The sequence below is a fragment of the Dromiciops gliroides genome, chromosome 1 (genome assembly GCF_019393635.1).
Source record: "Dromiciops gliroides isolate mDroGli1 chromosome 1, mDroGli1.pri, whole genome shotgun sequence".
In the NCBI taxonomy this organism is placed as follows: Eukaryota; Metazoa; Chordata; class Mammalia; order Microbiotheria; family Microbiotheriidae; genus Dromiciops; species Dromiciops gliroides.
This window is the reverse complement of record NC_057861.1, coordinates 513,115,174-513,142,853: the sequence shown is the minus strand read 5'-3', so window position 1 is coordinate 513,142,853 and position 27,680 is coordinate 513,115,174.

Sequence of the window (27,680 nt, the reverse complement as noted above, 5' to 3'; positions counted from 1 at the left end):
AAACAAATGACTGAAAGGTGTCAAAAATATAAAGTTTTACAATGTTTATAATTTGTTCATTTTAAGCAAGCATTTGACTTAGTAGAATAAAATGTGGCCTTTAAGGCTTCAAAACCAGAGTCTCTCAAAGGTGAAAATTAAGATTTCTTGACAGATTTAACTATGGAGGTAACTTTATTCAATGAGCTGCTGAGCACTCACATTAAATGAGTTAACAATCAGGGACATAGAAGCAGCATGGCTTAAGGAATCACCAATCTCAGGGTCAGGAGAGTCTGAGTTACATTATTGTGTATGAGCTATATGACCCTGGCCAAGACATTTAAGCTCTCAGTGACCTCAGCAACTCCCCCAAACTATCTATGTCAGAGTATGTGCTGAATTACCTTGGTAGACGTAGTTTTCTTTTTGAAAGTTCACTATATCAATGAAATTTGTTTAAAAAATTGAGATATTGGGGGCAGCTAGTTGGCACAGCAGATAAAGCACTGGCCCTGGATTCAGGAGGACCTGAGTTCAAATATGGCCTCAGACACTTGACACACTTACTAGTTCTGTGACCTTGGGCAAGTCACTTAACCCTCATTGCCCTGCAAAAACAAACAAAAAAACCCCAAAAAACCAAAATTGAGATATCTACTTAGATAAGGTGTTTCCTAATGTCATGTATGCCCTATATAGAGTCCAAATAGGGTTCCTTATCAACGATAACTTCCTCCAGATGATCCTAATTAGAAATATCCATTGTACAAGTCCTACTTTTATGCCTCATAATGGTGCAATAGTGATGTCAAATTCTTCAAGGCCATGCAGTCATAGCAGGTTCTTTTAAGCCATACAGGTTTTGATTATAGAGCCAGAGATGTAATGTGGTTATAGTTTATGGAATATGTTTGGCATTTGTGGTAAAGAAGGTAATGTATGTATTGGGATCCCTCATGCTACTTTTCTCTAAAGAGAGCATACCAAGTTCTACTTCAGGAAATCAGTGAACATATAGTAATTTGTTGGTTCTTGGGATGGTGATGATGTAGACTGTGGGTGTCTGGTACTTTTGGTAGAGCTGTGAATTGTTTCAAGTAATCATAAAAACAAGTTGGACTGATCTGGATGAAAAAAAAATTCTTAATCTTTGATCCAGGATTGCCATATCCTAGCAATACATACATCCCGGAGAGCTCAAAGACAGAAGGGAAGGACTCATATATACAATATTTATAACAAAACTTTTTTTTTTGCTAGAGCAAAGAAATAGACACAAAATAGGTACTATATGAATGTCATGGAATATTATTATACCATAAGGGATTACCAAGGGGATAGATTCAGAAAAAATCCTGGAAAAACTTGAATGGACTGGTGCAAAGTGAAGCTAGAAGAAGTGAAAGAATAGATTATACCATGACTATGAGAATGAAAATGAAAACAACTTTGAAAGACTTCAAAATCTTATCAACAGTCATATAATCAACAGTCATAACTGACATTGGACTTAGGCTAAATCAGAAGATATTTCTCCTGTGAGAAGCAAAGCCAAAGATGACCAGGTTACAGGACAGACATATTGAGGATTCAAGGGACTATTAAAATTTAGATTGACCAACTGGATATCAGGATGGAAATATCTAAAAAGTGAGGGGAGATAAAATTCTATTGCAGGAAAGTCAATAATGCATGGTTACTACTTGACCAGATCTAGGACCCCAAAGTCAGGACCATTATTTCAAAAAAAATTCCCCTTGACTCTTAGGAATATGACAAGCATCAAGGCTTTCCTTGCCCCACCCCAAAAATGAACTTTCCATTTTTAGGTGGACACCCCATCTATCTTCCATAAAAGTTTTTTTCATCCTTCTGTTCTTGTAGGAGAATAATCCTTTTTTTGTTGTTTTTGTTTTGTTTTTGTTTTTTTGCGGGGAAATGAGGGCTAAGTGACTTGCCCAGGGTCACACAGCTAGTAAGTGTCAAGAGTCAGAGGCCCAATTTGAACTCAGGTCCTCCTGAATCCAGGGCCAGTGTTTTTATCCACTGTGCCACCTAGCTGCCCCCAAGGAGAATATTTCTAACCTTTCCTCCCCTTGAGGTGAAGTCTTCAACTTCTCATTAATCAACTCTAGTGCCAAATTAAAACAAACAAACAAAAACATTTTAATTCTAATTAGACTGTATGAGAGAGTATAATTCTTTACTAAGGAATACCGAAGAACCATCACCTTTCCCCTGTGACAATAACCTTAAAAATGATGGGGTATATTTTAGGTTTTTTGGCAGAGAGGTAGTAGACTACTGATCCTTCTATTTTTGGGAATGGAATTGTGGGGGAAACTTTGGTGGGTAATGATAGGGATGGAAAAAATGAAAAGAAAAAAAAGAAATTGTCAATGAAACATTTTAAACCTATATAGAAGAGAGCAGAAGGAAATAAAGAAGAGGACATAGATAAACAGGCAGCTTTGTTACAATTGTGTTAAATTAAGTGCACCTTTTAAAAACAAAGCTACATGATAGAAGTTCACAGTGTCACATACAATTGTTTTCTGTTCTTTATACATTAAAAAGTTCGTTTGTTGATTTTTTCACATCCATAATAAAGAAAAACCCTCAAAGTGCTAGAAAACCCCCCCCAACAAAACCACATACCAGCTAAGCTCTCATGTAGGAAGTTGACCATCCAAACATGAATGTTTTGGCTCCAGAGACCTGTGAAACAAATAAAAATAAAGAAAGGCTCTTGGTTTTGTTGTGCCCCCTTTGGATTTTCTGCCGTGATGGTAACAGAATTGATGAAAAGAGGGTAAAGGGAACCAAAAGAAATCACAGTTTTTAGGCTTCCTATAAACATTAATCTTCTTGGAGGTACTCTGATGCAAATCTTTATCCAATTAAAGCTCAATTAGTAGAAACTCTATTGGGTGAAGTAATTTACATTCTTTATTGACATTCTGACTATAAGTGAAATCGAAAGACAAAGAAATTGTAGCTATTAAAGGATAACTAATAGGATTTCTTTCTAAAGGCAAATAATGGAGTCAGAAAAATGGCTTTATTGTGTATATAAATGTTAAGATGTGTCTTTTAATATAACTTGTGATTATTTATCTTCTAATGCTTATCATTAGCATAGGCAAACAGACCACTATCAACTAGGGCAGCTAGGTAGTAAAGTCTTTGGGAAGACCTGAGTTCAAATCTGTACTTAGACATTTACTAGCTATGTAACTCTGGACATGTTACTTAATCTCTGTGTACCTCCTGCTGTTCAATGGAAAATGGAGATAATAATAGCAGCTACTTCTCAGGATTGTTGTGAGGATTAAATGAGGTAATATTTGTAAAGCACTTAGCACAATAACTGCCACATACTAGTAGGAGCTATATACATGTTAATTATTTATTATTATTCATAATATATTTGCAGCAATATAAAAGAAGTGACATCTGTTAGAGATGATAAAGAAATAAATTCTATCAAAAATTTGACAAGATCCTCCACACTGTCCATTTTTAGCTTGAGACTTGCTAACTTCAACTTGAAGGTCAACACAGGGGAGAAGGAAAAAGCCAAGGGCTTATGAACCAGTCAGAAGCCTCATGCTTTTATATCAGGCATCCTTTTATTTTTATTTTTTCAAGAAGAGTCAGAAGGTACTAGATTTAGCAAGCATCAAATATCACAAAAAATGAAACTGACAGACTAAAGTGACAGGAAACAATTGGTTACCAGTCTAATTTTAAAATTAGCTCTCCTTTTGCAGTTAGACCTTTGCAAAATGAATATTAAATTAAAAGAAAGGATACATATGAGGGGTAAACACGGTGGATCATTACAACAGCTTCAAACCAATCTCTAAACAATCTATCTGTCCACTTTTCCCCAGCTTCTTTTGCTAGAACTTCATCTGGGTTATGCCTGCTTACTGTGGGTATTCTCTAAGAATTTGTCCTGGCTCTTCTTCATTTTTCTTTCTATACTATTTCACTTGGTGAACTCATCAGCTCCCAAGGAATCAGTTATCATCTTGAAGCATATGATTTTGAGATCTATTTATCCAACTCAAATGTCTCCCCTGGCCTCTAGTTTCACATTTCCCATTGCCTATCAGACAGCTCCAGCTGGATGTCTAATAGACAACTCAAACTTAACATGTTCAAAAGTGAACTCATTATCCTTTCCCCCAATACCCCCCTTTATAATTTCCTTGTTACTCTCAAGGGAATCACCATCTTCCTGGTCACCTAGGCTCACAACCTTGCTCTGTTATCCTCAACTGTTCATTCTCTCTCTCTCTCTCTCTCTCTCTCTCTCTCTTCCTTCTATATTCAATCTGTTGTTAAATCAAGTAGACTTAACTTTCTAACATCTCTTACATATGTTCCCTTCTTTCCTCTGAGACTGCCACTACATAGTTTCAGGCACTCATCAACTCACCTCTGATTTATCTGCATCAAGTCAACCTCACTTCAGTCTCTACTCCATTTACTTATCAAAGTGATCTTCCTAAAATGCAATTTGGACCATATCCACCCATAATCAATAAGTTCAAGGTCTATGACCTCCATGATCAAATACAAATTCCTCTGGTTTTTAGAGCCTTTTATAACTTGGCCCCTTCAACCATTCCAGTCATCTTACACCTTACTCTCCTCTGCATTACTCTATGATACATTGTTACTAACCTCTTTGCTATTCCTTGCAAAATACATCCCAACTCCCAACTCCAGGCATTTTTATTGGCTGATCAGCATGCTTTTCATCCTTCTCTCTACCTCCTGGCTTCCTTCAGATCTTTAGTAAAATCTGACCTTCTATGTGAGACCTATCTCAGTTCCCTTTACTGCATTCCTTGAGATTAGCTTCAATATACACTCTATGTGTGTGTGTGTGTGTGTGTGTGTGTGTGTGTGTGTGTATGTGTATGTGCATGTGTAGATGTATTTGTTTTGTTTTGTTTTTGTAGGGCAATGAGGGTTAAGTGACTTGCTCAGGGTCACACAGCTAGTAAGTGTCAAGTATTTGAGGATAGATTTGACCTCAGGTCCTGCTGAATACAGGGCCAGTGCTTTATCCACTTCTCCTTATATGTATTTTAGCAAGTATGTGTGTGCCCATATATATATATATATGTCTATGTATACTTTGTACATAGTTGTTTAAATTTTGTCTCACCCATAAGCTTGTTGAGGAAAGGGACTGCTTTTGCCTTTCTTTATAGCCTCAACATTTAGCATAATACTTAGAAAATAATGTTTTTAATAAATGCTTTATGGCTTGACTTTTAGTTGACTCCATAAAATGGGAAAAGGCCAGAAGTCTTTTTTTTTTTTTTTTGCTGGGCAATTGGGGTTAAGTGACTTGCCCAGGGTCACGCAGCTAGTAAGTGTTAAGTGTCTGATGCAGGATTTGAACCCAGGTCCTCCTGAATCCAGGGCTGGTGCTCTATCCACTGTGCCACCTAGGTGCCCCCAGAAATCTTTTTTAAAAATTATTACCACTATTCCTATTCCTTAGGGAAATAAGATGGTTAAAAATTCATCATAATAAGGAAACAAGAAGTCTAGAAGTCATCTCAGCAAGCAATTGCTTATTTTCCTTGCTAAAGAAAATCAGAGTCAAAAGCAATAAAAATTAAAATTTAAACTCATTTGTAAAATATTAGGGAGAAAGTTAGATGATTCATCTTTTGATTCAATTTTATAAACATTTATTGACAGCCTAAAGTGAGCCAAGCACTATACTAGACTAGGGGGTACAAAGACAAAAATAAATTATATAACCTTTATGCTAAGGATCTTATTAATGGAGAAATGACATGAACACTTAATGTAATATAAAACATAGTGGGATGATAGGAGGAAAGGAGAGATCCAGATGAAGTACTATAGGATAATTTAGGAGAGGGAGAACACTTCCATCTTGGGGGGATCAAGTAGGGTTTCATTGAAGGGGCAGTCAAACCATGAAAGAGAAGACTCTTAAGCTGAGTGATGAAAGAAGAGTATCAGGAGAGGTAAAGATGAAGAGAGAGTAAATTCCTGGTAAAGAGACTATCTTGTACAAATATATGGAGATAGGAAATAACATGACAAATGAAATTTTCCTGGAATGTAGTCTGCATAAAATAAGGATAGAAACAAAGGTAAGAGCCAGATTGTAGAAAACTTTAAATAATAGGTCAAGTAATTTGAATATTATTCTTTAGATAATAGAGGATTACTAAAGATTTTGAAGCTTCAGAATAATATGGCCTATTAAGGTAATTATAGTTGTGTAAAGAATGGATTGGAGAAAAGTAGAAACTAGAAGCAGACAGACAAGTTGGCTATCATGCTAGTTTAGGTAGTATGTGATGAGAGCCTTAACTATGGTGGTGGCTATGGGAGTAGAGAGTAGAAAAAGAATCTGAGAGTCTTATACATGGAACATGCTGGACATGAAACTGATTTAATGTTGGATTGAAATAGAGGGAAGAATAAATCATGACTATAAGGCATTGAGGCCAGAAGGAAAAGGTCAGTTGGAAAGGATAAGATCTTTTTGGGGATGGTCATACATTTAATTTTTGATCTGTTTAGTTTATTCCTTATGGAGATAATGTGAAAGCTCAGAGATAATAATTAATATCTAAACTTGAGGAACTGCTTTGGAGTAATTGCAGGATTGGGGTTACTGAGCCTATTCCAAGTTCAATAACCAGGTAAGTTGTTTGATTGATTTCAATCCTAAAGGATGCTGCCTCTAAGGAGAAGCAGCTCCTTTCCCCGCTATTCTCCATTTTACTATACCCCACTCAATCACCCTGGAAATGATTTTATTTATGGCATATATTTAGGGCCTTTTAAAAAATGAGAAAGTAAACTACAAAAGGTATTCAATGTTCACTAGGAATAATATGTGGGATAAGTAAATTATTGTGCCACACAAAAAGGACACTGAAGGATGGTGGAGGGGGAAGAAAAAAGGGAAAAAAGAAAGTTACATGATACTTTTATTACATATTTAAGAGGAATGACAAGTTGTGTATAATAGATTTGCAGTTTCATGTGCAATCATCGTTTTTTTCCCCTACTATGTTATGGAAATGCTTCTTTTATTTCTTAAGTTCAGAATACAATTGAAAAATTGAAACATAACACTAAAACAGATACAAGAATGTTTTTGACAGAGACTTAAAACTTGATTCAGTAGTTTATTACTTCTATTACAATCTGTTGGGAGGCTGAAATTCAAACTTCATAAGTATATAAAGCAGTTTATGGTATTTTTAATTAGAAACTTGAATATCTGCACTATTTAAACCTCAGTCCTACTCCACCCTATTCATGTCTCTTGTTGTTCAGATGTTTCATTCATGACTGACTCTGTGACCTCATTTCGGGTTTTTTGGCAAAAATATTCATTTGCCATTTCCTTCTCCAGCTCATTTTACAGATGAAGAACTTTGTGTGTGTGTGTGTGTGTGTGTGTGGTGTCACACAGCTAATAAATATCTAAGACCAGATTTGGCTGAGGAAGATGAGCCTTTCTTGATTCCAAGCCTAGTGCCCTATCCACTGCACGACCTAGCTGCCCAAAATAACTAGATTTCGGTCTATTCTCCTGTTGGTTATCTTTCTCCAATATAGGTTTTTCTTTGGCCACCAGACCATTCCTGCCATTGCTAGAATCATTGCTTTCCTCATTGGACCCAGGAGGCAACATGATTTACTGAAGTGCGCTTTGAACTCCACCAGGGAGATATGGGTTCAAAATCTTACCTCAGGCACTTGCCAATTTTATAATCCTGAGATTTTCATGTTATCTTTCTGTACATCGGATCCTCATATGTAAAATGAAGGGCTTACACTAGATGACTTCCAAAAGCCATAAATCTATGATCTCTCAAAATCACAGGGTCACCTCTAGACTGGAGCGAATCCATCTCAGGTTAGGGACTCATTTGTCAAATATCTGGAAATAACAAACACAAAATGGTAGATCAAACTCAGGCTATGACTTGTTTAAGTAGGACATGTACTTTAGCTGTCAAGTGCTCACAGCCACATAGTGGCCAGAGGGTGGAAGGGGACCAGTCTCTCCTTTCTCATCTAACTGGTATTAGGCAGTTGGAGACAGTTATGATATGATTTGTAGTTGTGAAGGAAGAGAGGTGACAGGATGGGTTGTTTTCTTTCATAAATTCACTAAGTTGTCAGATCTTCTGGCTTTCAGGTAAGAAGGGATCATTTTGTGGTTCAAGTATCTCCACAATAAGTCACAGATTGCTGGAAAGAGGTTTTCAAAGACTTCAACATTGTCCCTGACAACCAGGAATGACAACCCTGAGTTGTCATTTATTTATGAAAATGTTATGTCATTTATTTATGAGATTTATGGGGGTGGGTAGAGAAGGTGGTCCTTACTATACATCTTTGTGGTATGAGGCTAAAGCAGAGACCACCTACTGGGGCTGATCCATGTGCATTTGTATTGTGTCCATAGGTATGTACAAAAATTAAAATAATGAGAAATAGGCCTTAAATGTGTCAGATGAATTAACTAACAAAAAACTTGCACACAATCATGGACAAGAAATGTACAGAATTAGAGTGAGTAATGAATTTCAGTCTTTAGTGATGAAACTAATGATTTCCTGAAACCTTGAACTAATTCATATGCATCGTACATAAAGCCTTGAAATGCTACAAGGCTTCTTTAGGAAAATCCAGAGGAATTGGAAGAATTTGATGGAACTCTGACAAAACAAAAAGATAGAAATTATACATTGCCAAGGAAGGAAGGAAGAAGAGAAAAAAGGAAGGGAGAAAGGAAGGAAATAACTATTTATTAATTGCTTAAGTGCAAACTAACAAGATATATACAGAGTAAATGTAAATATCTGCTAACTGAAAAGGCCAATGGAAAGATTCATGGTAGCTCTAAGTAGATTGTAACAGTGTTAGAGGTCACTTAAATATTAGAAAAAGGTAAGAGAAACGACTAAAGACATGAATTTTAATGGAGATATGAGTACATATAGTGAGATTATGAGGTGATAAATGAACTGGGTGTTTTACTTGTATAATCTAGATATAAAAAAACAATCTTCATGGTGAATATCTGTAAAGACACATATAAGAATCACACAGGATGAGAAAGTATATTATGGTTGTGATGTGCCCCACTGGAGAGTCATCCTTACTATGATATCAGATCAGAGGTGAATATGTAGATATCTAAATATTTTTTAAAATGGATTATTTTATTTGTCAAAGTGCAGTGGCAGATTTTTCATGAATTTTCTTTCTACAGTGAAGTAAAAGGTCAAATTGCACAAGAAAAAAAAGTTTTCCCAAAATAACATCTTAAATGACCTTTGTTACTGCAGACCTGTCTTTGTTGAGATGAATACATTAGTATCTCTATTAAATTGCTGATCATTATAGTTTAAGAATATCATAAGAATCCAGTGAAGAGGAAGTAAATAAGCAATTGTTTATCTTACTGAATCTTCTCTTTTAAGTAAGGTAAAAATTAATAGAATTTTTGTAAAAATTCACAAAACCCTGAAAAGTTATTGTATAAATATGGAAAAGTGTTTATTATTAACAATATGTTAAAGAAAACAAACAAACTTGGAATGAGTGGAAGTCATGTCTAGACAACTATAGTTTTCATTCGACCCCCACAGAATATTTGAAATGCTCATTAAATTAGAAAATTTTCAAATATTGAAGTTTCTCACTGCTGTGATTGCTTTTAATCATAATTATTACTGGATTTTCCCTTCCAACTATGTGTTCACTTAAGTAAATGGTAGATAACATAGTTCTTAGTGGAAAAGAACCAATAATATTCTCAGAGATGGATCACAAAGTTTGTCAATGGAATTATTTTATGGCTATATTTCCTAAGAAGTGGCAATCATGTGCCAGGAATTCCAAGGAATTCTAGTTCAATGATTTTCCTGGAAACTAAGCCTTCAAGGGAATTTAAAATACCAATAATTTTGTTTTATTTCTTTCCAACTCATATGCCTTTTGTAGTTGGGGCTCCTTAGCTATTGTAACAACAGAAATAACACGAACTCAGAAAATGCCTTTTGCTAATCTCATATTGGCAGCTAGATCGCTGAGTAGATAGAACACTGGGGATTGGAGTCAGGAAGACCTGAATTAAAATTGCACTTAAGACACTTACTAGCTGTGTGACATTGGATGAGCCACAAAACCCTTGTTTGCTTATTAGGTCATTAAGTGGCTCAATGGATAGAATACTGCCCCTGGGAGTCTGGAAGAATTGATTTTACATTTGACCTCAGACTAACTTACTAGCTGTGTGACCCTGGGCAAGTCACTTAACCTCTGTTTACCTGGAGAGGGTACACTGGGGAGGGAAATGGCAAACTATTCTTTTGTCCTTGCTAAAAAAAAACCCCATTGACAGCATTACCCATGGGGTCATAAGGAGCAGGACATGGCTAAACAACAACCTCATATTATTATAAGCTCTATTAAATCATGACAAGGACCTGAACTTCTTCAGCTATGTAACTACATCTTTTGAACTAGAAGTTTAATTTTTCTACTTTTCATTTTTCTTCCTAGAAAATTTTTGTGATATTTGTTTCTTATACAAAAGAAAAACTATAAATATTTCCTCTGTTTCTCCTTCATATCCTCCCAATTTATTTATCTTTAGACATTTGGGAAAAAAATTCAACCAGATAACTGGGTTCCCTTCAAACTATAATGCACATTTGTGTTTTCTTTGGATTTTAAAATATTGAAGTTTAAGTCTAATTTTATTCGATTAAATGGAAATTTATTATATGCCTACTATGTCTGGCATATTATTTTAGGCACTGAGAATACTAAAGACAAAAGTAAAACTGTACCTGTCTTCAAGGAACTTATTTCCCTTAAGGAAATTATATGTATTAAAGAATTAACAATAATAACATATATATTATTAATTCTTTAATACATATAATTAAGATATGATTAAATGTAAGACAATTAGAGGGAGAGAGCACTAACTGGCATAATAGGGGAGACTTCAGACAGATAACACCTGAACTGAACTTTGAAGGAAGTTAATGAGATTGAGACCCAGAATTGAAATTGGCTTTCTTAATATTCTATGAATTTCCTATTTCATCTTCTTACTTCATGCCTAGAATGTTCTCCCTCCTCATCTCCCTTCTTTTTTTTTTCCTACCAAATCATTAAATTTATTATAGCAGTTTGGGGGCACATAATATATCTATTGCAGATATGTTAGGTATCTATACAATGTAATTACAATTACAATGAAATTGGAAGGTAAAATTGTCATCTCTTGATCCCCAAGCCCACCATGGCATGGGCAATATGTTGGACTTTGCTCATCTCCCTTTATTGAAATCCTAACTTATTCCAAGGGGCCACTTTGTTAAAAAGGCCTTTTCTGATGTATTCAGTGCTCTCTTCCCACCTACAAGTTACTTTGCAAAGAATTTCTGTTTATTTACCTCTGTAATTGTTGTATTCTCCAGTAGAATCCAAATTCTTTGAGGGCATGGATTGCTTTGTTTCTGTCTTTGCTTTTCCAGTGCCTTGCATATTTGTATAGTGAATACTTGTTGAATGAATGAATGTAGGAATCATGATAGAGAGTTAAGGAAAATAAAAAGATGCCAATTGTAGGGAGAGTTCAAATGAAGTAAGAAAATATGAATTTTAGTGAGCCCATTGGCATGATTTTCCTTTACTAAAGTTCAAGAACTTGGAAATAGGAACAAACTAGGAATGTAACAGTTCAAATCTGTCATTGACTTGTGCTCTTAGGATGTTTTTCAGCATTGGCCAATAGGACACTTTGCATCCTGAACCTCAGGCAATAAATATTTGAAACATATATCTGTGCATGCATGTATGCTTGTATGCAATCATTTAGGTATGTATCAAGAGAGAGACAGAGACAGAGAGATAGAGAGAGTCATGTTAGAACCCAATTAATTGGAACCAAGATGGCAGAGGAAAGGCAGTGACTTTCCTGCTCTTCCCAAGATCCCTCCAAATACCTTCAAATCATGCCATATGACAATTCCTGGAGCAGCAGAACCCACAAAAGGACAGAGTGAAATCATTTTCCAGTCAAAAACAACTTAGAAGGTTGGAAGGAAAGGTCTGTTCTACCATAATGACAGTGGAGTACAGCCCAGCACAGGCCACACCAGAGCAGATCCAACCCCAGTGCAGACCCAGCCACAGCCACAAGAAACCAGGAGCAGGCCTTGGGAGCCTCTGAAGCAGTGGTGAAACTCAGCCCACAGAAGGTAAGGAGGTCAAACAACTCCAGAAGGAGATTACAGGGATCTCTTTGCTATCACTGAGGCAGGATTCTCTTGTTTTGCCCATACTCAGATCCAGGTCAGTCTTGGGTGGTGGCCCCAGGTTGGGGAGGAGCACAAGCACACAAGAGCTTGTAGATACAGTGGAGCAGGTTTCATAGTTCCAGGGTAGAGTAGGCATGTGGTTGCTTGCAGACCAGAGCAAAAGCCAGGAGAGTAGTAAGTATACTTCTTAAATCATAAGACCTTGAAAAAACTAAGGACTTACAAATTCCTAGAAGTATCTCAGAGAACAGTTGCTCAAATCCCCTGAAGCTTGGGAAAATGTGCTTTCCACCTTGGAAGCAGTGTCCAACTTTAACAAAGAGTAAAATGTAAAAAAATAGGCTGGGAAAATGAGCAAACAGAAAAAAATGTTGATCCTAGACAATTTCTATGGTGATAAGGAAGATCAAAATACACCCTGAGAAGAAGATACCAAAGTCAAAGCTCCGACATATAAAGCTTCCAAGAAAAATAAGAATTGGTCTTGGGCCATAGAAGGGCTCAAAAAGGACTTTGAAAAATAAAGTAAGAGAGGTGGAGGAAAAAATGGAAAGAGAAATGAGAGTGATACAAGAAAATCATGAAAAAAAGTCAACAGCTTGGTAAAGGAGACACTAAAATTTTTGAAGAAAATAGTACCTTAAAAAACAGATTGGGCCAAATGCTCAGAGGTACAAAAAGCCAATAAGGAAAAAGAAGCCTTGAAAATCCAATTGGAGGCACAAAATCTCTCTGAAGAAAATAACTCTTCAAAAATTAGGATTGAGCAAATGGAAGTTAATGACATTATGAGAAGTCCAGAAACCATAAAGCCAAACCAAAAGGATGAAAAAGTAGAAGGCGAAATATTTCCTTGGAAAAACAACTGGCTTGGAAAATATATCAAAGAGAGATAATTTGGAAATTATTGGGCTACCTGAAAACCATGATGAAAAAAAGAATCTAGACATTATCTTTAAGAAACTTTCAGGGAAAATTGCCCTGATATTCTAGAACCAGAAGGTAAAATAGAAAGTGAAATAATCCAATGATTACCTCCTGAAAGAGATCCCAAAATAAAAATTTCCAGGAATATTATAGCCAAATACCAGAGCTCCTAGATCAAGGAGAAAATATTGCAAGCAGCCAGAAAGAAACAATTGTGGACCCACACTCAGGATAACACAAAATCTAGCAGCTTCTATATTAAAGGATCAGAGGGCTTGGAAAATGATATTCTGGAGGGTAAAGGAACTGGGATTACAGGCAAGAATCACCTACCCAGCAAAACTGACTATAATCCTTCCGGGGAAAAATATGAATTCAGTGAAAGAGAGGACTTTCAGGCATTCTTGATTAAAAGACCTGAGCTGAATAGAAATTTTGACTTTCAAATACAAGACTCTAGAGAAGCATAAAAAGTTAAACAGCAAAAATAAATCACAAGGGGTATTTAAAGGTTACACTGTTTACATTCCTACATGGGAAGATGATACTTGTAACTCATAAGAACTTTCTCATTATTAGGGCAGCTGAATGAACTATATTTAGACAGAGGGCACAGGTTTGAGTTGAATATGAAGGGATGATTTTTTTTTTTGCGGGGCAACGGGGGTTAAGTGACTTGTCCAGGGTCACACAGCTCGTAAGTGTCAAGTGTCTGAGGCCGGATTTGAACCCGGGTACTCCTGAATCCAAGGCTAGTGCTTTATCCACTGCGCCACCTAGCTGCCCCCAGGGATGATATTTTAAAAAAAATAAAATTAAGGGGTGAGGGAAAATGCACTGAGAAAAAGGGAAAGTGATAGTTGGAATGGGGTTAAGTATCTCATAAAAAAGAAACAAGAAAAAGCTTATATGCTGGAGGGGAATATGGAGGAAGATCTGGGGAGTGATTGATCCTTACTCTCATCAGAATTGGCTCAAAGACTGTATAACATACATACTTAATTAGGTATAATAATACATTTTACCCTGAAGGAAAGTAGGAGTGGAAGGGAATAGGGGGTGATAGAAGGGAGGGAAGATTGAGGGAGGGGACAGTCAGAAGCAAAACACTTTTGAGGAGGGAGAGGCTGAAAGGAGATAGAAAATAGAATAAATGTCATGGGGAAGGAATAGGATGGAGGGAAATACAGTTAACAATAGTAAGTTTTAAAACATTTTGAAATAAGTTTGCCTGACAGGTCTCATTTCTCAAAGAGAAAGAAAACTTAGTCAAATTCATTAAAATAAGAGCCATTCCTCAATTGATAGATAATTAAGATATGAAGTTTTCAAATTAATTAATCAAAGCTATCTATAGCCATATTAAAAATGCTCTAAGGGGCAGCTAGGTGGCACAGTGGAGAGAGCACCGGCCCTGGAGTCAGGAGTACCTGAATTCAAATCCGTCCTCAGACACTTAACACTTGCTAGCTGTGTGACCCTGGGTAAGTCACTTAACCCCAATTGCCTCACTAAAAAAAAAATGCTCTAATTCACTATTGATTGGAGAGATGCAAATCAAAACAACTCTGGTGTACTACCTCATACCCATTGGATTGGATAATAGGACAGCCATGGAGAATGTCAAATGTTGTAGGAGATATGGGGAAAATGATACATTAAAACACTCTTGGTAAAGTTGTAAATTGATTCAAACATTCTGTAGACCAATTTGGAACTATGGCCAAAGGGCTATAAGACCATGCATACTCTTTGACCTAGCAATACCACTACTAGGTCACTATCCAAAAAAAAAGATAAAAACCAAAAAGTTGAATTCAACATTGAGGAGATACCCATCAATTAGGGAATGGCTGAACAGATTGTTGGATGAGATTATGATGGAACACAATTGTGCTATAAGAAATGATGAGCAGGATGTTATCAGAAAAACCTGGAAAGCCTTACATGAGCTGATGCAAAATGAAATATATTATAAACAAAGTAACAGCAATATTGTAAGATAATCACCTGTGAATGACATATATTTTCAGCAATACAATAATCCAAGACAACTCTGAAGGACATATGAAAAATGAAATCCAACTCCAGAGAAAGAACTGATGGTGGCTGAATATGGATTGAAGCATTTTTTTTAGTTCCTTTCTCTAAATGTTTTTAGTCTGTTTTCTTTCACAACCTGACTAATGAGGAAATATTTTGCATGACTATACATGTATAACTTATATTGAATTGCTTGAGTTCTTAAAGGGCAATAGAGAGGGAGGGAGGAGATGATTTTGGAACACAAAGTTTTCAAAATTGATGGTAAAATTGTTTTTTACATGTAATTTGGGAAAAAATATGGAATTCTTTTTTGGCAAGAAAAATTCTAAATTCTAAAAAAAAAAAATAACCCAATTAATTAAGACCTGTCTCTACTTAACTGGGACCTATTTTTACTTATCTGATAACCCTTTTTTTTTCTTTTGGCCAGAGTTGAGTTAGAGAAGTGCAAATCATTATTTCCCCATCCCCATTCCAAATAACTAGAAAGTAGCAGTGTTGGCTGCTAATTATGAAATTGCCAAAGTTAGCTAAGAAAGCATGCTCCTAACAGCAGGAATAACTCATGGCTGACTATGGGCAAAACATAAAGACAAAATGAAGGGGAACAAAGAATTTAAGGGTATGATTTAACTTGCTTACTAGATTTAAGGCTATAATAGGGAAAATAAAGTGAGAGAAGGTAATAATAATTATAACAATAACAATATAACAATATAATAATAACAATGAGGAATATAAGCATAGGAGGTCATAACTAGAACAGAATAGGTTGAGATGCAGTGGGACATAAGGAAAAAAGGAAAAATAGGAGATTCTATTTAATGAGAATTTTAAAATGAAGAACTAAGTTTTGGATGACAGCAAGAGTGAAGGCATGACCACTTTCGTTGATGGCTGAGGAAGAGTAGAGATCTAGGCCATGGGAGCTGAAATTGATGAATATATATGAAGGACTAGCTAAATAAATATTGATGTCTCCTAGTATGTGAACAGGACTTGGGAGTTAGAGGTACTGAATTCCTTAAGAAAGGACCACAAGTTAAAAAGGGGATGGTAGATTATAGCAAAAAATTATCTGGACAGGTGATTTAGATGACTGCAGTGAACCTCAAAAAAAAAAAATGAAAGCACAGACAAATGAAACATGTGTGACAAAGACCATATGGGGAATACAAATGGCTGAGTATTTAAAGAAGAAATTCATCTTTTTGTTTGTTTGTTTGTTTTTTTGGGGGGGGAGAAATTCATCTTCAGTAGTTTTTCAGAAGCCCTGTATGATTTTGCTTATGTTATCACATTGCTATCTCTGGGCTTGCTCCCTGATTGGCCTTGCCTTCTGCTTGGCCAGCACCTGTGGGTGTTGCATTTTAACTCTGCTGTTTTCTGACTGTGAATATCATAGCTGTCATGCTTCTCTACTCTCTGTTGGGCACATCACTCTGGTCTTATGGTTGCTCCTCACTACAAGATTTTGGTCTTCGTTTCTTCAGGGTCATTTCCAGACCCTTTTAGTTTTTTCTTAGATGGTGTCCCTCTCTGATCAGTCCAATTTCACAGCTCTTTATTTAAAGTCAGAAGCTATGGACCAACAAAAACCTAGCAGAATGCCCTATGTTTGTTTTAGGTCTTTTCGCTTGACTTTAGTCTAAGCCTGAGATGACCTTTGCTTCTACCAGATACTTATTTGATTTAGATTTAGAAAGGGCCAAACTCTTCTAAGACTTATGGAAATGGATTTGGGCCAGAAAAAAATAGTTAAGTGAAGAAAGTAAAGTTCTTTGCCCTTGTTAACCTCATTTATGCTTGTATTTATTTACTTAGCCTCTGATCTTCTTCTTTTCTACATAAATAAGTATTTATTTTCTTGTTCACTCAGTCCAACCCCAAATTGAAAGAAGAAAAAACCCTTGTAACAAATATACTTCATAAAGCAAAACATTTCTGAATTGGTCATATCCTTCCTTTATTATGTATATCTATATGAAGCACAACCTCTTTATTGTATCTTTTTTTTTTTTTTTTAGTGAGGCAATTGGGGTTAAGCGACTTGCCCAGGGTCACACAGCTAGTAAGTATTAAGTGTCTGAAGCCGGATTTGAACTCAGGTACTCCTGACTCCAGGGCCAGTGCTCTATCCACTGTGCCATCTAGCTGCCCCCCCTTTATTGTATCTTGACCCACAAAAACTATCTGCCTAAAATTATAAAATGAGAGTATGAGACATTCCAACTCTACCATTTTGTGACTAAGATGTCAAGTTTTAGGCCACCTTCAAATCCCACCTTTCACATATGATTGTTGTGTCAAATATCAGTAACTATTAGTAAACAGACAAGGGAGGAATTAGCTATTTTGTGGTTGCAAAATTACTTTGGGCAATATGTTGTTCTGGTAAACATCATATCCTATTAAGAGTTTCCTTGTGTTAAATGAGTCACCCTTTTGCCAAGAGTTAATTCCCAAAGAGCAAAGTTCTGATTAACTTATTTCTAATATACTTACCTGTACCTCTGATTTGTTCCATTTAAAATTCTTAGCCATTACTACAACCTATATGCAGAGAGAGCTCTTATTCTAACAACTTTTAGGGACTTAAAATTTTTGTTATGTTAAATGGAGCTTGTATCTAAGAAAAGTCCCAAGTCTGACAAAAATCATCTTCCATTCCCAAATTCATTTCTTTTTCTTTATTCACATCAAGCTATGAGATGCTTAGCTTTCTTCAATTGTTGTTATGACAATAAAGATAATTAATGTGGCATCACATAGATCTCTTTAAATACAGCTCCAAAGTCACAAGAAACTGAATGCATATCATGCTTCTGATATATTTCACCACAACGGTTGAGGCTTTTATAATGATTGCCACTCTCCAATTCCTAGTACAAAAGTCTCCATATGCACCTATGCAGATGGTTTAATAGTTTTGAATTATGACCTTTTTATGTAAAGTTACATGTTGATTAAATTAAGCAGCTAATTTTAGAGAAACTATGGCAGATGATATGAATATTTTCTGAATATTTACCACAATGAAGTGAGATTATTTTCTTCCTTTTTGGTAAACTCTTAAACAAAACAACCAAATTAAAAAAAATAAAAAGACATGGTATTGATTTTTATTGTGAGTAACCTTAACATCTTCACAAAGCACTGAAACCTAACTTTGAAAACACCAGAATAATATTTTACAATTCTTCAGCCCTTTATAAACATTATCTCATCAAATGAAGATGATCCCATAAAGTTGCTTAGGAAAATATTTTTGCCTTGATGTGGATGTAGAATCTGGTGTTGAGGGAGTTAAGTGACTTGTCCAATATTACATTTGATGGTGCTGGGTATGGAAATCAAGAATCCTGATTCTTATCTTATTGCTTTTTTCATTAAAGCACAATTCCCTCTCCCTCTCTCTGTCTCTGTCTCTGTCTCTGTTTCTCTCTCTCTCTCTCTCTCTCTCTCTCTCTCTCTCTCTCTCTCTCTCTCTCTGTGTATGTCTCTCTCTGTCTTCCCATGTCTATATCTAATCTATATCTGATTCTCTGACCTTAGATCTGTCTCTCTCCAACATAAGACTTGTATAGCAATGATATGCCATCATTCTCAAAAGAGCAGCCTGCTACCTACATCTCATCACAAAATTTTAATTTCTTAATTTCTCAAGAATATAAAAGGGAAAATAACAAAAATAGACATGGTTATATTTTTATACCACACATAAATCCTTTGAAATTAAGGAAATAATAGAAACTGAATTCAAAGGAAGTCTGCTTGTTAAAGGGACAGGTGCAGAGTGGGAAAATATCAAACCCTACTGCCCAAGTGATGAAAATAAGGAATGAAATTAGGAAAATAATGAAAGACTATATGAGCCCAGGGGAGAGAGAATGGGACAGAGGGCATAAGATGAGAATCTCAGGGAAAAAAAAACAACAATCCAACTAACTCCTCACTGGTTGTAACTCTTAAAAACCATATTTATTACCAGGGCAGGAAGCAAAAAGGAATAAGAATTATATAGCATCTACCATGTTCTAGGTACTGTGCTAAGCATTTTTTACAGATATTATCTCATTTGATCCTCACAATAAGCTAGTGAGTAGGTGTTATTATTATCATCATTTTGCATTTGAGGAAACTGAGGCAAATAGTTTAAGTTTAAGTGACTTGCCCAGGGTCATATAGCTAGTGTCTGAGGCCAGATTTGATCTCAGTTCTTCCTGACAGGCCCAGAGCTCTGTTCACTGCACCACCAGCATCGCATTTCTACAAGGAAATCTAATTTCACTAAATGAAAAACATTCTTCTATGTTTGGTTTTATTAAACATATTATTAGAACAATATCTTTTGATTTATACATATAGTTGGCATCATGTGTCTTTTGAAAGTCTAGCTTTATTTTAGTGGGCATTTCAACTTTCTCCCAACTCCAATAAATAACAGGTTATTGATTTTCCCTTCAGTTCCCATTACGGTTTCCATTACAAAATCCCAACTATTATTTTCACTTTTATTTTAGAGAAAATTTCTTTGAGTACAAGAGATAGATTATTTGTAAATTTAAAGCAAAGTTCAATTTAGTTCTTTGCCAAAGAAAGGACATAGATACATCCGTGTTAGTGTTAAGAATTTGTCACAGGGCCATTTAGTTTTACAAAGAAATTCATACATTATTGAGGGAGAAATCAGGTTGGACTTTCATAGTGCCTCCAATTCTGTGTATGTGTCTGTGTGTGCATGTGTGTGTGTGAGTGCAGGCACCTGTAATGTTGAGATGAGATGATGTGAAGTCATTCTTTCCTTTTTATCATGATATATAAAAAAACACTTAATTTTATCCATTTTGTAAAGAAAACAATGAAATGCCATCTAGGAATCAATTTCATCCTTCCCACCCACACCCCACTCCATTCCTGCAGTCTTCCATTTCCTTGCTTTCCTGTGCTTCTGCCCCATAACATTGTATTTTACCCATTATTCTTAGTACCAGAACTAACTTTGGTCACAGAATATATTGAAGCATGAATCTCATCTGTCCCCTTTACTGTCTTAAATATTTCTTGTTTTTTTTAGGGAGAATTTGTCTCAATAATCCTGTTTATACTAGGACTCTTTTCTTTCTTTAAGGCTCTCTGAACCTATGAGACCCCAAAACCATACAGGGAAAGGGAATTATTATCTTTAAATATTAATGTTAGTTTCTTCATGTCTTTGAGATTTGAATATTCAAGACATCCATTTTAAAACATGACCTACACTGAAATAATTTTTAAGATGAAAAAAGGAATTAGATAAAATTAATTTCCCACAGGTCTCAGTAATATTCCCTAAAATATCATCACAGGAACAATTGCCTCTATTTAGTCCTATATTTGGAAAGGTGAATGAAAAGAAAAAATGATTTTTTAATGGTCATTGGCAGGGGCAAACACAGATGTATGCTGGTCTTGCAAAAATCCCCATCTTGCAGCAATCTGGAGATAAAGAATGAGAAAAAGGAAAGTAGGGAATTGCAAAACTTTTCTTTTTTCTTTCCTGATAGCTAATTAAAAGTTATGGGTATTTTGTAACTCCACATTCCAAATGCTTCTCTCCCCCCCACCCCATTCCTCTTTCTCTCATTTATCAGTTAGCAAGAAAAGGAATAAAAAAAGAAAAAGAGAAAAGAGAGAAAAAGAAGGAAGGGAAGGGAAAAGAAAGGCTGAGGAAAGAAAGGGAAAGTAGAGAGGAAGAAAGATAAAGTATAAAAGAAGGAAGAGAGTGCATATTGAGACAGAAGGAAGGGAAAAAGGGATTGATATTGGAGGGAGTGAGGGAAGATAGTTTTTCTCTCCTGAAAGAAAACTGGAAGTTTTTTTTCTTATATGGTAGAGAATATTTATTTATCTTTTGTTTCAAAATAAATTTTTGATTTATATCTTTTTAATATCACAAATTTCTTGAAGTGTCTCACCTCCTTCTTCCTTATAACAAATAACTTTAATGAAAAAATGAAGAAAACAAAAAGCAAAACCAACCAAATGCACTAAAATTATGAAAATATATGCAATATGACACACTAATGCTCCTCTCACCCATTCAAAGGATTGATGCAGGATTACCTTCTCATTCCTCTTTTTTAGGACCTTGATTATTCTTTGTAATTTTGAAATATCCACATTTGATTGTTTTGTGAATGGTCTTTAATTCATTATTTTGGTCACTATCTATGTTGTTTGTTCAGTTCTACTTCCTTCTGCTAGATTATTTTTGACATTTTAATGCTTCTCTGTAGTCATCACATTTGTTCTTTCATAAAGAAACATAATTTTTTTTCACATTTATGTACCACAGTTTGTTTAGCCATTTTCCAATCTGTGGACAACTCTTTGTTTCATCTTTGTTTCTTTTCTTTTCTTTTCTTTTCTTTTCTTTTCTTTTCTTTTCTTTTCTTTTCTTTTCTTTTCTTTTCTTTTCTTTTCTTTTCCTTTCTTTTCTTTTCTTTTCCTTTCCATTTCTTTTCATTTCATTTCTTTTTCTTTTTTTTTGCTATTACAAAAAATACTGCTACAAATATTTTGATGTATATAATGATTTCCTAATTATTAATGATATTTTTGGGGTATATGCCAACCAGTGGGAATCTCTGGGTCAAAGAGTATTGGCATTTAATCACTTTACTTGTATACTCCGGAATTGTTTTCCAAAATGGTATTACTGATTTACAGATCCATCAACAATGCATTAGTGTATCTAACTTCTCACAATTCCTTGAACATTGACTATTTTCATCTTGTCATTGACAATTTACTGTATGTACAGTAACACTTCCAGGTTGTTTTAATTTTCATTTTTTTATTATTAATGATTTGGAGCTTTTTTCATATGGCTGTTAATAATTTATTTCTTTAGGAAATTTTTTGTTCATAACCTTCAGCCTCATCCATTTAGGAATGACTTTTGGATATTAGTTATCAATATCTTGGATACCAAGTTTTATTTGTGAAATTTGATGTATAGATCTCCCTTCCCCCGCCATTTGACTGCTTTTCTTCTTATGCTAAACACACTAGTTTTGTTTGTACAAAAGCTTTTTAGTTTCATATAATCAAAGCTATTTTATTTTTTTGTAATTTTATTTATACTTTTGTTAAAAATACATTTTCTACCCAAAGTTGTGAAAGGCATATAATCTGTTTCTTTTCTTTTCTTTTAAAATTCTATGTCCTTTATGATTAAGGTCACAAATCCATTTTGAATTCATTGTGGAAATGGTATATACTATTGGTCTACACTTAATTTCTGCCATGCTTGCTTTGTAGTTTCTCTCAGCAGTTTTATAAAACATGGGATTCTTTCCTAAGTAATTTAAGTTTTCTTGTGTATTAAGCCCTAGTTTATTGATTTCCATTTTCCTTATTTTACTTTCTTCAATCTGTTCACCAATCTATTTATCTATTTTTAAGCCGATAACAAATAATTTGGACCACTGCTGCTTTAAAATATAGTTTTAGGTCTTTAAGTGCTCTTCTTCCTGCATTTCTTCTAGCGTAGTCTCATTGCACATGATGTGGGATCTTTGATCTGATCTATTTCTGACCTGGGGCTATTTATCTCTCCCTGGCAACCTGGTGGTGTCCCTACTCCTGGCAGTTCATCATATTATTGCTCAACTTAATGTGGACACCTATTACCACTCAGAACTCCTGAGCTTAGGAGCAAGGGCTACCTTAATCCCTAATGTTAGAAACACAGACAACAGCTCAAATAACTGTTGCAGCTCAAGTGTTGCAAGCAGCTCAAATAATCCAAGCAGGCAACAGAGTGCTTTTGAAGACTTCTTTAATTCATCTTTGTGAAGATGGGCACTTTTCTGAATGTGCCAGAGAGTCCACTGAAGTGAAAACCCACACAGCTATCTATATCCACCAAGGGTATATGAATTGAGAATCTTTATATATATGTGTATATATATATATATATATATATATATACATACATACATACACACATATATATATATATACACATAGGTATGTATATGTGTGTATATATATGTGTGTGTATCATAAAAGTATTTTATTATTTTCTAGTTACATGTAGAGATAGTTTTCAACATTTGTTTTTATGATTTCTAGTTCCAAATTTTTCTTCCTCCCTCCCTCCCCCCTCCCCAACACAGCAAGTAATCCAATATAGGTTATATATGTACAATAATATTAAACATATTTGTGCATTAGTCATGTTGTGAAAGAAGAATCAGAACAAAAGGAAAAAAAATAAAAAGAAAAAAGAAACAAAAAAAGTAGAAACAGTATAGTTCAATCTGCATCTAGATTCCACGGGTTTTTTTTTTTTTCTGGATTTGGAGAGCATTTTCCATCATGAGTCCTTTCAAATTATCTTGGACCATTGTATTGTTGAGAAAAGTTAAGTCTATCAAAGTTGATCATCACACAATGTTGTTGCTACTGTGTACAATGTTCTCCTGGTTCTGTTCATATCACCCAGCATTAGTTCATTTAAGTCCTTCCAGGTTTCTCTGAAATCTGCCTGCTCATTGTTTCTTACAGCACAGTAGTATTCCATTACATTCATATACCACAACTTGTTTAGCCATTCCCCAATTGATGGGCATCCCCTCAATTTCCAATTCTTTACCACCAGAAAAAGAGCAGCTATAAATATTTTTTGTGCAATTATGTCCTTTTCCCTTTTCTGTGATCTCTTTGGGATAAAGACCTAATAGTGGTATTGCTGGGTCAAAGGGTATGAACAGTTCCATTACCCGTTGGGCATAGTTCCAAATTGCTCTCCAGAATGGTTGGATCAGTTCACAGCTCCACCCACAATGCATTAGTGTTATAATTTTTCCACAGCTTCTCCAACATTTATTATTTTTCTTTTTTTGTCATATTAGACAATCTGATAGGTTCGAGGTGGTACCTCATAGTTGTTTAAATTTACATTTCTCTAATCAATAGTGATTTAGAGTACTTTTTCATGACAGATAATAATAGATAAGTTTGATTTCTTCATCTGAAAACTGCCTGTTCATATCATTTGGTCATTTCTCAATTGGGCAATTACATCTTTCATCCATATTACCAAGACGAATAACGACATTTCTTGAAAAGAGCAAAAGCCATTTAAGGATTAGACTTCCAGAAATCTTGCCACTAAGTTATATGTTTACAGGTAAAGTCCACAAAGATGAAAGATACATGCCATCCTAACTACCTTTGATAAGATTATTCACTTTCCCTGCTAACCATGATATGCAGTGCATCTCCATTTTGGAGTATGCCCAAATTATTCACAATCTTGTCAAAAGTAAATGCTGTGCAATGAACATTTTAGTAACTTAAATGTTTTGGGGACAGATTCATTATTTTTTTATCTTAATTATTGGTACCAGGGACCTGTTCTAAGAATAAATAGTAGCTATGACCAAATATAGTTAACAAAGACGGTCTATAATTAGTGGCACTCTCAATATTTGAGTTTGAACTAAATTTAAACATGTGTTTAAGTTAAATTTAGTAGTCTGCATCATGTTCCTATTGTATAGATTTTAGGAAAACATAATTTATTCATAAACTATAGGTGTCTTCCTAACCTGGGGTACTAAATATAGTATGAGGAATTAGATCAGATCCTGTTATTTGTACAAGACTTACTTTATCTTCATGACTTTTTTTCCTCACAAAGAGAAAATTCCTTGGGGAAGCAACAGATATTTAATTTCTATGTGTCTCTTCATACCATTACATTCTAGGATAGACACAAAGTTTAGATGATATAGTCCCTACATTCATAGAGTTCAAAGCCTAAATTAAGTAAAAATGGTTTGAGGACTATTTTATAATACTGGGGAAAGATAGGGTATTTTGAAAAATAGTATCTGAAAGATTGTGGTAGGTTTGTTTGTCTGCTCTATGAATCCATTGTCTGTCCACTGTATAAATAAATACAGCTAATGCCCCTTATGCTTATCCTACAAAACAATACAAATAACCCAAAACATTTTGTGGACTAGATATCATTTAATGAATAGGGAAATATTAGACCTAAGATGATGAAGTAATTTCATTACTAAATCTTCACATCTGTAGATTCCTGTTATGACCATAAGCAATTTATGTAAAGGAAAGGTAAATTCACTAATTATTTGACCAGAGTCATTATTTAATTGCATTGACTTTTGAAATCTTTCATGGAAGTCCTTTAAATTAATCAATCTAATTCATTTTAAATTGCGATTCTTTAAGTGTTGGAACTCCTGGAGTTTTCATTAAAAATTAATTTTGTTTTGAATCTATGAACCCATCAGAGTCAAGCCTGTCACTCCATCCTTATTTTATAAACAGAATGAAGGGTTACACATTCATATTATTGAACTGTTACCATAAAGTTGAAGATGCCACTATTTTTTGACCTCCATTTTGCTGAAATTAAATGCCACTGTAATTATGTGACAACATTGATCTGGTCTTGTGGTAAATGTCATTCAGGCTGGAGGCATGAAAAATAGTTACTATTTTCTAGCTCAGGAAGAGTCGGTAACATAGCAACACTGTATAAAGGACTTGAAAATGAAAAGAAACTTGAGTTCACAAAATAGAATCTCTGTATTTAGAACATAAAACATCATTGTTCACACTATTGACAAAGATTTAAAATGTGGATTTTTCTAATGTACTAACATTACTTGCTTAGTGACATTGATGTCAGATAGCAGGTTGAAGAACATATAAGGATGCTCCCAGGAACATTCTGGGGATACCTTACAGTTATATAATATTTTACATATACCTGGCAACCATGAGACATAAGGTAGGCAAAATACATATTTTTATCCACATTTTATAGATGATAAACATGGAGCTAATGAGTTTGCTCATTATTACACAATTAGTAACTGTTAGAACTGGGACTAGAATACTAGATTTCTGAATAGTTCAATGTTCTTTCTACTAACTGTTTCATGTCTAGAACCCAAGAAAGGCATTTGTATACCCTAAGTTAAATATTTTAATTGATTTATTGTCCACCATAGGCTTTTAACAACCAATGTACTTCATATGACTGATTTTTCTTGTTGTTCAGTGATTTCATTAAGGTCCAACTCTGTGACCCCATTTGGAATTTTCTTTTTTTTTTTTCTGTGGAGAAATGGGGGTTAAATGACTTCCCCAGGGTCACACATTTAGTAAGTGTCAAGTGTCTGAGGCTGGATTTGAACTCAGGTCCTCAAGAATCCAGGGCCAGTGCTTTATCCACTGCACCACCTAGCTGCCCCCTGGAATTTTCTTGGCAAAGATACTAAAGTGATCTGTCATTTCCTTCTACAGCTCATTTTCAGATGAAGCAACTAAGGCAAATAGGGTTAAATGACCCACCCAGGATCACATAGCTAGTAATATCTGAGGTTGGATTTGAATTCAAATCTTCCCAACTCCAGTCCTGGTGCTCTATCCATTGTGCTTCCTAACAGCTCCAAGACTGACTTACCATAAATTAAACAGTAATGGAAAAAGCTCAAATGTATGATATTCAAAATGGATACACATATTTATATTTGAATATTGGTTGGAATATTATTGTGGTTATACTTTCCATTGATGTATTTATTAACACATATGATGTTTTCTTACTCCATGTCATTCTTGTCCTTGAGCACTAGTGTAACATTTTGGCTATCTATCTGTTAGTCCTTGCTTTTGGAACATAACTGGCCTCTTTTCTGATCATCAATGTCCTGATTGACTTATATCATGATAATTTTTGCATATAGGTAATTTTGGTGAATATACTGAAGTCTACTTCTATCCATCATACAAGTCTTCATTGACCTTTGAGTCTTTGGATATAGTGGTATTCTAAGAGTAACAATCATACAACATAACTGGGAGAACTCCCACAACTAAGCACTCAGAATTTTGCTGCTTGGGTCCCCAAGGGAATGATTGCTTTCAGATTTCAAGAAATTAACTTGAGTACCACCCTTTTAAAACTGTAGTTCACAAAACTATGTATGCTTCCCATTATGAAAAGAAAATGGAGATAATTAACTCTTTAAAAGGAGGCTGAGAAGGTGTAGCCAAATAGGTAGGAGGAGAACCAGCAGAAAAGAGTGTCATAAGAATCTAGAAAGATTTTACCAAGGAAAAGAACATGCTGAACAGTGTTGAAGCCTATGAAGAGCTCAGGAAGGATGATGAGTCAGAAAATGTCATTAGATTTGGCGATTAAGAAATCATTGATATTTTTGCAAAGAAGTTTTATCTGAATGATTAGGTCAGAAGCCAGAGTATAGAAACTTTAGAGGAGAGTGACAAGAAAAGAATTGAAGAACCAGTGGCAGC